Genomic DNA, 18,058 nt, shown 5'->3' on the forward strand with positions numbered 1-18,058 from the left:
ATTACTTCAGAAGTTTAGCTAATTATATATATATATATATATATATATATATATATATATATATATATATATATATATATATATATATATATATATATTATTGTATAAAATTAATATTTTTTACTACTTCGGTCGTTTGATGCAAAAGAGTAAACAGTTTCACCATTATTCATTCAATATCTTCCTTGTCAGAAAGAAGTGCGCGGTGATCCAGGAACACACAGAGAGAGAGAGAGAGAGAGAGAGAGAGAGAGAGAGAGAGAGAGAGAGAGAGAGACTGGGAGGGAGTCAGAGAGAGCATCTGCTTGACAGTAGGGGTTGCAAGATTCTGTATGAGGCACAAGTACGCTCACACCTTGAGTATGCTCCACTTTCTTGGTTTGCCTGCCCCTCCCCCCTCTCATCTGCGACTGCTTGACAGAGTAGAGAACAGAGCAAGTCGTCTCATCTCTCGCCTGGACCCATCCTGGATAGATCTGTCATTTCAGCAGAGCCTTCAACACAGGAGGGATGTGGGTGGCCTTACTGTTATGTACAAGGCCAATATTGTCAAAGTACCACACTTGGATCCACTTCGAGGACAGTGTGAAGCAAGCTTCTATACCACAAGACGGGCAGAAAGCAGCAACTTCACTCTGGCTGTACCCTTCTCCAGAACATCACTCCATCTGAGATCATATATACCCAGGATGACTCGAGTATGGAACACATTCGTACAGCATAATGATGTCAACGAGATAAAGTCAGTTGATCAAATGAAAATGCTGGCCCACAGATGGCTCCAACTTCATCCTGTTCCCTACTTGTATGTCACATAACAATAAAAATGCTTTAAAATGAGCTGATGTAGGTAACAGCTCTTAGCTTGCCAATAAAGTTAGGAATCCTTAACCTGTAAATAGCTTGTCAATAAAGCTAGGGATCCTTAACCTTGTCAAACCCTGTGTAAAAAAGACAGAGAGAGAGAGAGAGAGAGAGAGAGAGAGAGAGAGAGAGAGAGAGAGAGAGAGAGAGAGAGAGAGAGAGAGAGAGAGAGAGTCAGAGAGAGAGAGTCAGAGAGAGAGAGTCAGAGAGAGAGAGTCAGAGAGAGAGAGTCAGAGAGAGAGAGTCAGAGAGAGAGAGTCAGAGAGAGAGAGTCAGAGAGAGAGAGTCAGAGAGAGAGAGTCAGAGAGTCAGAGAGTCAGAGAGAGAGAGAGAGAGAGAGAGAGAGAGAGAGAGAGAGAGAGAGAGAGAGAGAAAGAGAGAGAGAAAGAGAGAGAGAAAGAGAGAGAGGGTAGACCACTCAGCACTCGGACAATGAGCCACACAACACATGGCGTATTATTCCAAGCAATCGTATTACTCCCAACAAACGTATTATTCCCAGCAGACGTATTACTCCCAACAAACGTATTACTCCCAACAAACGTATTACTCCCAACAAACGTATTATTCCCAACAGACGTATTACTCCCAACAAACGTATTACTCCCAACAAACGTATTATTCCCAGCAGACGTATTACTCCCAACAAGCGTATTACTCCCAACAAACGTATTATTCCCAGCAGACGTATTACTCCCAACAAACGTATTACTCCCAACAAACGTATTACTCCCAACAAACGTATTACTCCCAACAAACGTATTGCTCCCAACAACTTATTATTCCCAACAAACGTATTATTCCCAACAAACGTATTATTCCCAGCAGACGTATTACTCCCAACAAACGTATTACTCCCAACAAACGTATTATTCCCAACAAACGTATTATTCCCAACAAACGTATTATTCCCAGCAGACGTATTACTCCCAACAAACGTATTATTCCCACCAGACGTATTACTCCTAACAAACGTATTACTCCCAACAAACGTATTCCCAACAAACGTATTATTCCCAACAAACGTATTATTCAACAAACGTATTATCCCCAGCAATCGTATTACTCCCAACAAACGTATTACTCCCAACAAACGTATTACTCCCAACAAACGTATTACTCCCAACAAACGTATTATTCCCAACAAGCTTATTATTCCCAGCAGACGTATTACTCCCAACAAGCGTATTACTCCCAACAAACGTATTATTCCCAGCAGACGTATTACTCCCAACAAACGTATTACTCCCAACAAACGTATTACTCCCAACAAACGTATTACTCCCAACAAACGTATTATTCCCAGCAGACGTATTATTCCCAACAAACGTATTACTCCCAACAAACGTATTACTCCCAACAAACGTATTATTCCCAACAAACTTATTACTCCTAACAGACGTATTACTGCCAACAAACGTATTACTCCCAGCAGCTTACAATTTAAACGCAAGATAATCACTGACTGTTTCCTCAACACAGGACACTCTGCACTCACTGTTGAAGGCCTCAACACAGGACACTCTGCACTCACTGTTGAAGGCCTCAACACAGGACACTCTGCACTCACTGTTGAAGGCCTCAACACAGGACACTCTGCACTCACTGTTGAAGGCCTCAACACAGGACACACTGCACACACTGTTGAAGGTCTCAACACAGGACACACTGCACTCACTGTTGAAGGCCTCAACACAGGACACTCTGCACTCACTGTTGAAGGCCTCAACACAGGACACTCTGAACTCACTGTTGAAGGCCTCAACACAGGACACACTGCACTCACTGTTGAAGGCCTCAACACAGGACACTCTGCACTCACTGTTGAAGGCCTCAACACAGGACACTCTGAACTCACTGTTGAAGGCCTCAACACAGGACACACTGCACACACTGTTGAAGGCCTCAACACAGGACACTCTGCACTCACTGTTGAAGGCCTCAACACAGGACACACTGCACTCACTGTTGAAGGCCTCAACACAGGACACTCTGCACTCACTGTTGAAGGCCTCAACACAGGACACTCTGCACACACTGTTGAAGGCCTCAACACAGGACACACTGCACTCACTGTTGAAGGCCTCAACACAGGACACTCTGCACACACTGTTGAAGGTCTCAACACAAGACACACTGCACACACTGTTGAAGGCCTCAACACAGGACACTCTGCACACACTGTTGAAGGCCTCAACACAAGACACACTGCACACACTGTTGAAGGCCTCAACACAAGACACACTGCATACACTGTTGAAGGCCTCAACACAAGACACACTGCACACACTGTTGAAGGCCTCAACACAAGACACACTGCATACACTGTTGAAGGCCTCAACACAAGACACACTGCACACACTGTTGAAGGCCTCAACACAGGGCACACTGCACACACTGTTGAAGGCCTCAACACAGGGCACACTGCACACACTGTTGAAGGTCTCAACACAGGGCACACTGCACACACTGTTGAAGGCCTCAACACAGGGCACACTGCACACACTGTTGAAGGTCTCAACACAAGACACACTGCACTCACTGTTGAAGGCCTCAACACAGGACACTCTGCACACACTGTTGAAGGTCTCAACACAGGACACTCTGCACACATTGTTGAAGGCCTCAACAGTGAATAACCTCGTAGCGCAGAGTGAATAACGCAAAAACTTATAAAATATCCCTGAATAAGTGATACAATCAATAAGCCTGGCACTGAAGAGCGGCCCTGAAAGCCTCCATTTTTATCTTCAAGATGCGGATCACCAGGATAATGACTCGGGTTTGGCAAACAGCTTCTTGCAAATTACAGCCTATTTGCACAGGTGGGATTACAACTTCAAGCTGTTGCACACAATGTTGAAAGCTGGTTTTATTGTTTGTATTTATTTTGTTTGTATGTGTGTAATGTTCGCCAGTTTCCTGACGCGCGTCTTAGTCATATGATGACACGTCTCTGGAACTTTTGATCATCTGACCGAGGCCTTCCGCTGGCTTACCGGGCCACCCCTTTAAAAATTATAACCACTTCTGGACCATTGCCATGGTCCTCATGGATCACTGCCAAGTCCGTTGTTAAGACTTGAAAATTTTCAAGGCTGGTGGCCCGAAATATCTCACAAGGGCTTTCTTCTGGGTGCGAGTTTCTGGTGAAGTGTTCCACGTGGTATTCTGATTAATATAATAATTATTAGTATTAATAGTAACTACTGGTGTAAATGGAAAGGTACAAAGTACCGAGACGATGAACAATATGGCATAGTATGGAACAACTGATTATAACCACTTATTACCTCTTTGCAAAGTGTTCCATAGTTTGTTTTTTTTTTTTTTTTTTTTTTTTTGCCTTTTTGTCTGATTATTACATTTATGAAGCTCTAAACCCGGTCATACAGCGACTGGGTCGTGGGAAGTCATCAGGTCTGACCTCAGGTAGGTTGGGGACTGTAGTACGCAAATGCATATCTAGTTCTCAAGATAAGAAGACAGATTTTGCTTACGCAGCTCAGTTCACAGGCAAAGAAGTGTTAGTCTACCTCAGCTCATTTACAAGCTGAGAGGAGTTTGCTACCTCAGCTTATTTACAAGTTAAGAAGGAATATCTTACCTACTCTCAGCCATGATAGGTGTTCAGACCCTCAACCATGATAGGTGTTCAGACCCTCAACCATGATAGGTGTTCAGATCCTCAACCATGATAGGTGCTCAGACCCTCAGCCATTACAGAAGGTGTTGCATTTGTGTCTTAATCATCAAATCGTCAGTACATCCCATTAAAATAGCGGTACTGATCATCACTTGGGACAGTCCACTTGGAACACTGCATTTTCAAGTGGGTACACTTATGAACATGCAGTTGTAATGCTACCACTTTGGATCCCCAACACTCCTTACACAATTTTATACTCTTGTGACTTGAAAAAGAGCTTGCCAGTGGGCGAAATGTCGCCCAAATAGCCTTGGTCTGCCATATATGTTAGTACTGCCATCTATGTCTGGTGGAATGTCATTGGGTAAACAATCCCGCATTGATAGAATGATCATACTTCTGTAGCCTTTTAAAAATGTCATATGGGTGTGGGTAAAGACATTTGTTTACAGTTCAAGGCATTTATTAACGAGAGACTTTTATCCACGTGTGGCTTTATCCTAATCGCCACTTATGGCGAAAAGCTTCTCTTTTTTAATGGCTCTATCCACAGCTTTTATCATACATGTTATATTGTGATTAGGATAGCCACACACACACACACACACACACACACACACACACACACACACACACACACACACACATGGACATGAGGGTCAGGGGAGACATGATAACATACAAAATACTGCGTGGAATAGACAAGGTGGACAGAGACAGGATGTTGTAGAGATGGGACACAGAAACAAGGAGTCACAATTGGAAGTTGACGACCCAGATGAGTCAAAGGGATGTTAGGAAGTATTTCTTCAGAGTAGTCAGGAAGTGGAATAGCCTATCAAGTGAGGTACTGGAGGCAGGAACCATGCATAGCTTTAAGATGAGTTATGATAAAGCTCGTGGAGCAGGGAGAGAGAGGACCTAGTAGCTCTCAGTGAAGAGGCGGGGCCAGGAGCCGAGTCTCGACCCCTGCAACCGCAATTAAGCGAGTACATATAGATGAGTACACACACACACACACACACACACACACACACACACACACACACACACACACACACACACACACACACACACACACTGCTTCTCTCACAACATGGCTGCTGGCTTGTATCAAAATTGAGATTAATTGAGATTAATCTCATGGCAAAAACCCATTAGACGCCTGGCTCAACGCATTATATTAAGCTATTGACACTATTCTCTTTTCGGAAAATTATATTAAATAAGCCTTTCATTAATAATGTAATACATGAAGTTAAACTTGTCGAAATGTAATCAGATGATAAAAGAGAGCAAGTATTTATTTCGGCAAAGTTTCGCTCTGCGTTGAGCTTTGTCACCTCAAGGTGATAAGCTTCTACAGGCAGCGAAACGTTGTTCCACTGAAGGCTTTTCAGCTTTTTTCTCGAAGAGTGATTCATTCAACGTGCTGACTCATTACCACAGACAAGTGATCAGGGGGCGGCTCACAGCGTCCAGCAGCGCTCTGAGAGGCGCCTCACAGCGTCCAGCAGCGCTGAGAGGCGACTCACAGCGTCCAGCAGCGCTCTGAGAGGCGGCTCACAGCGTCCAGCAGCGCTCTGAGAGGCGGCTCACAGCGTCCAGCAGCGCTCTGAGAGGCGGCTCACAGCGTCCAGCAGCGCTCTGAGAGGCGGCTCACAGCGTCCAGCAGCGCTCTGAGAGGCGGCTCACAGCGTCCAGCAGCGCTCTGAGAGGCGGCTCACAGCGTCCAGCAGCGCTCTGAGAGGCGGCTCACAGCGTCCAGCAGCGCTCTGAGAGGCGGCTCACAGCGTCCAGCAGCGCTCTGAGAGGCGGCTCACAGCGTCCAGCAGCGCTCTGAGAGGCGGCTCACAGCGTCCAGCAGCGCTCTGAGAGGCGGCTCACAGCGTCCAGCAGCGCTCTGAGAGGCGGCTCACAGCGTCCAGCAGCGCTCTGAGAGGCGGCTCACAGCGTCCAGCAGCGCTCTGAGAGGCGGCTCACAGCGTCCAGCAGCGCTCTGAGAGGCGGCTCACAGCGTCCAGCAGCGCTCTGAGAGGCGGCTCACAGCGTCCAGCAGCGCTCTGAGAGGCGGCTCACAGCGTCCAGCAGCGCTCTGAGAGGCGGCTCACAGCGTCCAGCAGCGCTCTGAGAGGCGGCTCACAGCGTCCAGCAGCGCTCTGAGAGGCGGCTCACAGCGCCCAGCAGCGCTCTGAGAGGCGGCTCACAGCGTCCAGCAGCGCTCTGAGAGGCGGCTCACAGCGTCCAGCAGCGCTCTGAGAGGCGGCTCACAGCGTCCAGCAGCGCTCTGAGAGGCGGCTCACAATGTCCAACAGCGCTCTGAGAGGCGGCTCACAGCGTCCAGCAGCGCTCTGAGAGGCGGCTCACAGCGTCCAGCAGCGCTCTGAGAAGCACAACTCACATGGAAGGAAATTCATAACTCCCGAGATATTATCTCCACTACGACTTTCAACACTAGTCACCCTGTGAGTGAACATACCAAGATAGTATTGCGTAAGATACATTATAAATTTAAAATGGCTTTGGGTGGTTAGATTATACAGCGAATTTAGCAATAAATACAACACACAAGAACACCAAAGTTAAAAAAACACTATTATGACTAAAACACAAAACCTATACTATAACATTAAGTCATAACTTTCAACATTTGAAACGTCAAAACACTCTCCTAAAAGTTCCCCGAGATACCTAAAATTACCCGGTTAATTATATCATTACGAAAACGAGAAGAATAAGCCGTCCGTAAACAGCGAGGAAGACACCTGAGAACAGGTGACTTCAGGTGACATGGACGTGCCCGATCCTCAGTCGACAGAGATTAGTCACAAAGTGACGATTCCTATAGGAGGAGGAAGGCCAAACACCCACGTCCTGCTTAACCTTGCATTACCTACTTCTCACCCGAGGACTCCATCGGGTCAGTACCACTCATCCTGTTAGTGAACATAACGACCTTTAGACAGTATTAGGCAGTACCATTCATCCTGTTAATGAACTTACCACTATAATAATTCGGCAGCATCAAGTACTGCAAGTGAACATAACGCCAACAAAACGAAACAGTACAACGGAAATAGACACGACATCATTGGCCACATCACCACCTTGATAAACAATCATTATGTAATTGTAGCAAGTCCCGCTACGAAATATAGTTACAAGGCACCTATATAGTTTATATTAGTGGTATATTCCTGTGCTCTACTGCATTACAGTACAAATGGAGTGTTTTTACCTTCCATTCCATACATGTTATGCCATTACAGTGTTCAGTGGTCAGTCGTCACGTGAGGTCACAGACCCTGAGCTGCTTGGGGATTAGCGTGGACGGTTACAAAGCATGGCTTGCTTCTACAGTGTTTTAAAAGCTGAGGTTGGAGAGTTGAAGGAGGAGGTCTTGCTTCTCCAGGAGGAGATTAGGAGGCTGAAGGTCCACCTCAATGGGCCTGGGAGAGAGTGTGAGGTGGTTGGAGATGTGGGGAATGAGGCTTCTAGCAGTGAGGTGCAGTCTGTCTCTCACTGTGAGGAGGCTGTAGGTGGGGTGGTAGCAACGGCTACCAGCAGTGAGGTGCAGCCCAGCACCTGCTACAAGTGGCGAGTTGTTCACAGTAATGGGAGGCGCATCAGAGTAAGGAAAGTTAAGAGTGCAGATCTGAAGGTAGGAAATCGCTTCTCTGTTCTCCAGGATGAATGTACTTCAGTGGCCAGTGAAGGTAAGGGTACTACTGCCCCTGCTAATGAAGGTAAGCGCATTCTTGTGGTTGGTGACTCTCAGGTAAGATATGTTGATCGTGCTTTTTGTAATAGGAATAAGAAGATGAGAGATAGAGTGTGCTTCCCTGGAGCTGGTGTTGGGGACATTGTCAACAGACTGGATAATATCATGTCAGGTAATGGGAACAAGCCCATTATCTGTCTCAGTGCTGGTGGAAATGATATTGGGAAGGGTAGGAGAGAAGAGCTGCTAGATAAGTACAGGTCAGCTATAGATTTCATTAAGTCTAAGGGAGGGATCCCAATCATATGTAGCATCTTGCCTAGAAGGGGAGTAGGAAATGAATGGTTGTCTAGGGCAATTGGTGTAAATTGCTGGCTAGACAGATACTGCAAGGAACTTGCAATCCCATTCATTGACAACTGGAACAACTTTTATGGCAAACATGATATGTATGCAAGGGATGGGGTTCATCTCTCTGGGGCAGGGGTGGTAGCACTTGCAGACTCGATTGAGAAGGCCATTGGTGAAATGCCTATGATTTTAAACTGATGGAAGATAGAGGTATGGGTGTGTGTGGGAAACAAGCAGGTTGCAACACTAGGGTTGGAAACAGTAAATGTATAAAAGGCATTCAGCATGAAGTTATAAATAAAGACAATAGAACAGGTCAGCAAACAAAGGGGGACAGCAGAGGGCAGCAAGGGACTAGCTCCCTTAAGGTTTACTATACTAATAGCAGGAGTGTTAGAAATAAGATAGATGAGCTAAGATTAATTGCAAGTGCAGGAAACATAGATATTATTGCTATAACAGAGACCTGGCTCAATCTGAAAGATAGAGAGATGCCCTCTGAATGTCACATACAAGGCTATAAATTATTCCACACTGACAGGGTCAACAGGAAAGGTGGTGGAGTAGCGATGTATGTCAGAGACAATTTAAATTGTTGTGTTAGACAAGATATTAAATTAGAAGCGTCAGCCACTGAATCTGTTTGGTTACAGCTTCTCGAGGGCCGAGAAAAACTAATTTTGGGTGTGATTTACAGGGCCCCAAATCTTGATAGGGAGTGCAGTAAACTTCTATGGGACGAAATTCGTAAGGCATCTACATACGAAAATGTTGTGCTAATGGGAGATTTCAACTATAGACAGATTGACTGGAGCAATTTGACAGGAAATTTAGAGTCGGGTGACTTTCTTGATACGATCCAGGATTGTTTTTTAAAACAGTTTGTGACAGAGCCAACTAGGGGAAATAACCTCCTTGACTTGGTTCTTGCCAGTAGGGAAACACTAATTAATAATCTTGAGGTTAATGATGAGCTTGGGGAGAGTGATCACAAATCACTCAGTTTTAACATATCATGGAATTCCCCTAATAATGGCAATCAAGTCTCCGTCCCTGACTTTCGCTTGGCTGATTTCATAGGACTGAAAAATTACTTAGGTGGGCTGAACTGGAATGACCTGACTAGGGGTCAGGTAGGTGGTGATGGTTGCCGATATGATGCTTTCCAGGGCATAGTTCTAGCTGCTCAGTCAAATTATGTTCCAAATAGGGAAATCAGATCAAACAAAAATGATCCTAAATGGATGAACAATAGATTAAAATATCTGATTGGTCAAAAGAGAGGCATATATAGGCAAATCAAAAGAGGAGAGGGGCAATTAAGAAATCGATATATTCAGTTAAAGAGAGAAATAAAAAAGGGAATTAGAAAAGCAAATAGAGATTATGAGGTTAAAGTTGCAAGAGAATCGAAGACTAACCCAAAAGGATTCTTTCAGGTATACAGAAGTAAGATCAGGGACAAGATAGGCCCACTCAAAAGTTCCTCGGGTCAGCTCACTGACAGTGATAAGGAAATGTGTAGAATTTTTAACACATACTTCCTCTCAGTTTTTACACAGGAGGATACCAGCGATATTCCAGTAATGATAAATTATGTAGAACAGGACGATAATAAACTGTGCACTATTAGGGTCACAAGTGACATGGTCCTTAGGCAAATAGATAAATTAAAACCTAACAAATCCCCAGGCCCTGATGAACTGTATGCAAGGGTTCTAAAGGAATGTAAAGAGGAGCTTAGCACACCTTTGGCTAATCTTTTCAACATATCACTACAAACTGGCATGGTGCCAGATAAGTGGAAAATGGCAAATGTGATACCTATTTTCAAAACAGGTGACAGGTCCTTAGCTTCGAACTATAGACCAATAAGCCTAACCTCCATAGTGGGAAAATTTATGGAATCAATAATTGCCGAGGCAGTTCGTAGCCACCTTGAAAAGCATAAATTAATCAACGAATCTCAGCATGGTTTTACAAAGGGGCGTTCCTGCCTTACGAATTTATTAACTTTTTTTACTAAGGTATTTGAGGAGGTAGATCATGGTAATGAATATGATATTGTGTATATGGACTTCAGTAAGGCTTTTGACAGGGTCCCACATCAGAGACTATTGAGGAAAATTAAAGCACATGGAATAGGAGGAGAAATTTTTTCCTGGATAGAGGCATGGTTGACAAATAGGCAGCAGAGAGTTTGCATAAATGGGGAGAAATCAGAGTGGGGAAGCGTCACGAGCGGTGTTCCACAGGGGTCAGTGTTGGGCCCCCTGCTGTTCACAATCTACATAAACGACATAGATGAGGGCATAAAGAGCGACATCGGCAAGTTTGCCGATGACACCAAAATAGGCCGTCGAATTCATTCTGACGAGGACATTCGAGCACTCCAGGAAGATTTGAATAGACTGATGCAGTGGTCGGAGAAGTGGCAGATGCAGTTTAATATAGACAAATGCAAAGTTCTAAATGTTGGACAGGACAATAACCATGCCACATATAAACTAAATAATGTAGATCTTAATATTACGGATTGCGAAAAAGACTTAGGAGTTCTGGTTAGCAGTAATCTGAAACCAAGACAACAGTGCATAAGTGTTCGCAATAAAGCTAATAGAATCCTTGGCTTCATATCAAGAAGCATAAATAATAGGAGTCCTCAGGTTGTTCTTCAACTCTATACATCCTTGGTTAGGCCTCATTTAGATTATGCTGCACAGTTTTGGTCACCGTATTACAGAATGGATATAAATTCTCTGGAAAATGTACAAAGGAGGATGACAAAGATGATCCCATGTATCAGAAACCTTCCCTATGAAGATAGACTAAGGGCCCTGAAACTGCACTCTCTAGAAAGACGTAGAATTAGGGGGGATATGATTGAGGTTTATAAGTGGAAGACAGGAATAAATAAAGGGGATGTAAATAGTGTGCTGAAAATATCTAGCCTAGACAGGACTCGCAGCAATGGTTTTAAGTTGGAAAAATTCAGATTCAGGAGGGATATAGGAAAGTACTGGTTTGGTAATAGAGTTGTGGATGAGTGGAACAAACTCCCAAGTACCGTTATAGAGGCCAGAACGTTGTGTAGCTTTAAAAATAGGTTGGATAAATACATGAGTAGATGTGGGTGGGTGTGAGTTGGACCTGATAGCTTGTGCTAACAGGTCGGTTGCCGTGTTCCTCCCTTAAGTCAATGTGACCTGACCTGACTAGGTTGGGTGCATTGGCTTAAGCCGGTAGGGACTTGGACCTGCCTCGCATGGGCCAGTAGGCCTTCTGCAGTGTTCCTTCGTTCTTATGTTCTTATTCCTCCCTCGTTGCTGCACCAGTCTGCCACAAGCACAAGTAACCTTAATAAATCCTGGCATCTACCGTCTCTACTCTTGTATTTCCACTTTTCCATAAACATTTGTTTCAACAAATTCAAAACTTTTGTAATGTTGTTCATAATGTTTCCTAACCCACCTTAATGAACTCGCAAAGTTGTAATTTTTTCCCCTAAAAATCTGCGACAAATTTTCACTTAAGATTCAGTGTTGATAATAGCAAAATATTCAGCGCCTCATTTCACTTGACATCGTTCGACTTTTTTTCCATACTGGTTTTAATCACCTATACCATTACGTCACATTCCTCTGAAGGAATCATCTCCTTCCTACCATGCAATGGTTCGTTATCCACTTCACAATCAAGTCTAAAACAAATATATTTATCCAACCTTGGAACTGCTCCTTAAATACAATTTTAACCTCCCACTCAGAAACATTGTTTATATTTTATTAATTTACTGGGAAAACGTTACAACAAACTCACTCTCGTATGTGCAATGCAGGATTAACTACTTTCAAAATTAATTTTTTTTTTCAATGTTATTTTCTGAATTCTCATAATCTGATTCTGCACCTGCTCACACCCCTCAAGGAAGGTTCCTTGATGTTGGTGAGGGGCTCTTGATTTAGGGAATTGGATCTGTGCTCCAGTTCCCCGAATTAAGCCTGAATGCCTTCCACATCCACCCCCCCCCCACAGGCGCTGTATAATCCTCCGGGTTTAGCGCTTCCCCCTTGATTATAATAATAATGCACCTGCTCACGTTTTTTTTATTAACGTTTTATATTTTTTAAGAGTTCAGGAGCAGCAATATCTATAACATTCCTGATGTATGAAGCTCTTTTTACCCTATAATCACACTCTTTGGAGCACGTCTTAAACCTGTCAATATATTGAACTATTTCGTCTATAATCTTATCGTCAATAACTGTTTTTATTTCATACATACTCACTCGGATACTTCCAGTGGGACAACGAGTCAATGACGCGCTTTTGTAAACACTGTGGAAGTGTATAGGACTTTACCTGGACTCTCTGAAGTGTGTCGTGGTGAGTCGGACTTTTACCTGACCTGCAATGGTAAGAAGCAAGTGATTAAAATAGTCCACTTTAATACGGGAGAATTGTTGACAGAATTTTATATACATATTTCATATGTCATGGGTTCATCATTTTGAAACGTCCGGTATATTTGTATTTCATATTCTATTATATTTTCACGATGACAAATAAAAATGCCAGAACTTAAGAAAAATAAAATTATCTTTTGTACACGCAAGATTAATATTTTATTTATATCAAATAAACGTAGTTCTCGGAAAGAAAAATGTGCGTTTTTTTATTTTTAAATGATAAAGAGGAAGTCTAGGAAACGTCGGGGAAAAATGAAGTTTCGAGGGAAGAGGAAGTTTCTGGGGGAAGAGGAAGTTTCTGGGGGAAGAGAGGAAGTTTCTGGGGGAAGAGAGGAAGTTTCTGGGGGAAGAGAGGAAGTTTCTGGGGGAAGAGAGGAAGTTTCTGGGGGAAGAGAGGAAGTTTCTGGGGGAAGAGAGGAAGTTTCTGGGGGAAGAGAGGAAGTTTCTGGGGGAAGAGAAGAAAGTTAAGGAGGGAAGAAGTTAAGGAGGATGAGGAAGTTTTGGGGGAAGAGAAAGTTAAGAGGAGAGAGAAAGTTAAGGGGGAAGAGGAAGTTAAGGGGGAAGAGGAAGTTAAGGGGGAAGAGGAAGTTAAGGGGGAAGAGGAAGTTAAGGGGGAAGAGGAAGTTAAAGGGGAAGAGGAAGTTAAGGGGGAAGAGGAAGTTAAGGGGGAAGAGGAAGTTAAGGGGGAAGAGGAAGTTAAGGGGGAAGAGGAAGTTAAGGGGGAAGAGGAAGTTAAGGGGGAAGAGGAAGTTAAGGGGGAAGAGGAAGTTAAGGGGGAAGAGGAAGTTAAGGGGGAAGAGGAAGTTAAGGGGGAAGAGGAAGTTAAGGGGGAAGAGGAAGTTAAGGGGGAAGAGGAAGTTAAGGGGGAAGAGGAAGTTAAGGGGGAAGAGGAAGTTAAGGGGGAAGAGGAAGTTAAGGGGGAAGAGGAAGTTAAGGGGGAAGAGGAAGTTAAGGGGGAAGAGGAAGTTAAGGGGGAAGAGGAAGTTAAGGGGGAAGAGGAAGTTAAGGGGGAAGAGGAAGTTAAGGTGGAAGAGGAAGTTAAGGGGGAAGAGGAAGTTAACGGGCAAGAGGAAGTTAAGGGGGAAGAGGAAGTTAAGGGGGAAGAGGAAGTTAAGGAGGAAGTTTCCTCTTCTCTCGAACAGTATAGTATTTTATAAGTAAAGTACTTGAGGAGTGTTTAGGTGCATCAAGAAGGCTGGAACCACCGATAAGTACGAAATTCTCACCGAGCCTCGGAATCACACCCGGGCCTATTAAGACTAGGTGGTCATGCATAGAACGACTAAGAGGCCAGGCCTAGAACGACTAGGAGGCCAGGCCTAGAACGACTAGTAGGTCAGGCCTAGAACGACTAGTAGGTCAGGCCCAGAACGACTAGGAGGTCAGGCCCAGAACGACTAGGAGGCCAGGCGTAGAACGACTAGGAGGCCAGGCGTAGAACGACTAGGAGGCCAGGCGTAGAACGACTAGGAGGTCATTCCCAGAACGACTAGGAGGTCAGGCCCAGAACGACTAGGAAAGCCAGTGCGTTCAGCACTACCGTGCCGGAGCAACAAATTTCTCCCAGCTGGGTCTCTTTTTATACAGACAAGAAGGATTAGCATGGGCCGACCATCACGTTCGTTGAGGTGTATACAATCATGTTAAGATTTAGCGATTCAGTCATTGTGAACTAGCTAATGTCATCATCGTATAAATGCCTATGCAAAAAGGGGCATAAATCACAACAGGATGATTTGTTTGTGGTTCATGGAAAGCGCTAAACCCATCTACCTTATATTACTATTTCGTTTCCTTGAATTTGTGGTACACTGTTTATGAATCACAGAACAGGTGAGGGATCGAACCCAGGGCAATTGTGTTATTACAGTTTCGCGAGTCACGATGGTGGCTTTCAAGGGACTTGAGCTAGAGCACGACACAGCAACGCTGGTGCGGGATTCGTTTGTAAAAACTTGCGTTTGTGGTCACAGTGGTGGCCCATGCTAACCTCCCTGTGGTGTATATTCAAATTGGATGAATCCTATTGTAGCCACCTGGTCCAGTGGTTATCGCACTGGTCCCGGAATTTTAGGACTGCCCTGCGGTGGGTTAGAGCCCCACCCGTTCTGGGATTCGTTTACAGTCGCGTTATTACGATTTCGTGAGAGACACTATTTATATCTGGGAGGAAGCGAAAAACTCAGGGGTCACATAGTGCCTGGGGTAATCTGAGGCAAACAGGCTCGACCCCAGGAAGGGCAGTATAGGTCGCCAGGTTTTCGGGAGAGATATATTAAAAAATAAAAATACATTAAACTCGTTTTGGTCACTCAGCGTTTATTTCCCCCTCTGATACCTTATGCTGCAAGCTAGTTCATTCCACGTTGATTATTATTATGGGGGAGCGCTAAACCCGTAGGGATAATACAGGGCTTGAGGGACTACTCTACGTCGAGTCATAAAACTTACCTTATGATCATTCACTTCTCTCTTCCTCCTCTTTTTTTCCGCCTCAACTATTCAACGTCTTTGTTTTTCTCTCGACATGCAACACATTCCACAGTATGTCATTACACTTGCTGTGTTGCGCTTGAACACTGCGGGATGCACCAGGGTCACTAAGGCTGTGTATCACTATTCAAGAAAAACCTGAATGAGGATTACACCTCTTGGTGTATAAACACACATATATCCACCACTTTGTGTATATATACCCTGTATATACACTGAGTATATATCCTGTATATACATTATATACCCTGTATATGCAATATATACCCAGATATACACTATATATCCTGTATATATACAGCGTACTTACCCCGTGTATACACTGTATATCTGTGTATATTGGTGTCAACAGTCCGCTACTCTCCGCAACCCGCGCTTTAGACAACAACTCTGCTATAAATGACGGTGAGAGACCCATTTGAGTCTTAAAGACTCACTTCCAGCGTACCAGATCAACCCGTGAGTGAACCCACCATTCATCCGAAACATTTCTGAATTCGATTTATCGTTCTTGGAACAGGTTTCTTTGCCTGGTTTTGAAGCCTATCGACTGAAATAAGACTGCATATCGCTAGTATACCACTAGTCAAGAATTCTTTGATCCCTTATTTTTTTAATGAAGTAAACTCTCCGTGTATGCATAGCAAGGCGTGGCTAAGCCATGGCTCACTGCGGCTCGTTTACTCACTCATGGCTGTTGTTTCACTGAGTCACTTAAAATGAGAAAGCGAGTTGAGTAATGCTCGCGAGCATCGGGTGGGTCGCGTGCGGCATTACATAGACTGATGATCTTTACAGTCGCTCCTTAGTATGAAGAGTATTTTCGTTACCTGAAAATACTGCATATGTTACGGTGATATATGCGTTTATATGTCCTTGTGTCATATTCTCACGCTGGCCAACGATCTTCCTCGGTCATTGGCTGGCGGTCGGTTGTTCCCGAAAGGTGATTTTTTACCGGAGTGACTGTGAGGGGTCTTTGATGTGTTTTTTTGGGCTGTGTTTCACGTTATGTATGGGAGACTAGTGCGCCTCAAAATCCAAAGAAGTGTTCTATTTTGGAATTGGTAAATGTGGAGGTGAGGGTTCCCCAGCCTTTGTTGTGGCTTGGATTGTGTGGTGAACTCCATCACTGTGGTCGGCTTAACCTTTAGAAGTATGTCGAGATCCACGACTGGACGTGGAACCTTTTGCTACCGGGATGCAGACATGGCTCGGTATTTTACAGGCTGTGCATACGACGATGCCACAGGGTATCCTGATTTACTTTGGTATTGGGAATCTTTACTGAGAAATGAAAACCGACAAGACGAAGAACGAGACGCTTGTTGAACATTTGGGAATCTCAATAAAGATTCCCAAATATTGCAAGTGTCTCATTCTTCAACTTTGGTGTTCTCTCAGGTGATATACGTCAGTAGTTGCTTCCCGGGGCCGCTGGAGATGTTTCGTCCGTTGAACATGTTCATATATCGGTACGTGCGGGGGAGTTCTCTTTGCGAACATTTATCGCACAAGATGTCTCCTCCGCTTGACTGGGGTGGCCTTGGTTGGTGGACCTGAGGGTTGAATTGGATTTTTTTTTGTCAAGAGACTCGTGGTAGGTTATGCCCCATTTTGCAAGGGGCGCTTGAATGGTCAGTTTAAGTTTGTAAGTCAGTCTTTATCTCCGCCACGGCGTTCACTTATTTTCGCCGTGTACATGATTCTGCCCACCATGAAGGCCCATTGACTCGGCTAATGTGTCTCAGGATGTGTACACTCTTCCTGCTGTTTCGGTGGTCAGTAGTTTAGGAAACCTGAGACTGCTGCAGAATGGGGAGACAATGAACCTGAGCAACGAAACTTGCTGTTGTGTGGAGGATCCTGGATGACAATTACTACTCTTATTCTGTCAGTTTTGCGGAGATTGTGAGCAGGTCCAGGGATAACTGTTCTGACTCTCTTTTCTTAGTAATCGATAGCAGCAAAGTATGTACAAACAACACATTTACTAATGTATGTTTACAGTCATTAAAGTGAGTTTTAAAGATTGAAAAGGAAAATAGTGAACGCCTGGAAAGCGTTTTGAAAACGGAAGAGGAAGTTGGTCAACAGCTAGAAAGGCCCTTGATCGAAGTATAGTATTATTTTCAACATGACGAAGACTAAATTCAGTTGCTGGAAAAAATGCGATGGAGCGCTGTTAAAGCCGTGGCAGTATCCTGACCACAATGCAACACCAATTGTCCTAGAGCGGACGTGAGGAATATTGGCAGTAAAGAACAACGAATTGGATGATTTGATGGAAACTGAGGAGTTTTTTCAACAAGTAGGAAAGCAAATTTATCTACTGGAAAACACGATGGAGCGCTGTGAAAGCCGAGGCATTATCGTGACTAAGGTGCAACATGATCTGTCTGAGTGTTGACTTGAGGAGCATGTCAAATAAGAAAAAGGAATATTGAATTCAATAATGACTTGATAGACCTTAAAGCCGCCGTAATGGATCTATTAGGAGAAGCTCAATCA

General features: G+C 44.2%; 1 long non-coding RNA gene across 1 annotated transcript in view; it reads right to left on the minus strand.

The window, feature by feature from the left end:
- The window catches only part of LOC128690298 (uncharacterized), a 231,964-nt gene extending 216,007 nt beyond the window's left edge, over positions 1 to 15,957 (minus strand). Inside the window, exons 1-3 of the long non-coding RNA XR_008407270.2 lie at positions 15,858 to 15,957; positions 15,506 to 15,670; positions 12,948 to 12,993 (exon numbers count right to left, since the gene is read on the minus strand). This is a non-coding gene — a long non-coding RNA (uncharacterized lncRNA). The remainder of the gene's footprint in view (positions 1 to 12,947; positions 12,994 to 15,505; positions 15,671 to 15,857) is intronic.
- Positions 15,958 to 18,058: the final 2,101 nt, after the last annotated feature.

The sequence above is a fragment of the Cherax quadricarinatus genome, chromosome 32, assembly GCF_038502225.1.
Source record: "Cherax quadricarinatus isolate ZL_2023a chromosome 32, ASM3850222v1, whole genome shotgun sequence".
Lineage (NCBI taxonomy): Eukaryota > Metazoa > Arthropoda > Malacostraca > Decapoda > Parastacidae > Cherax > Cherax quadricarinatus.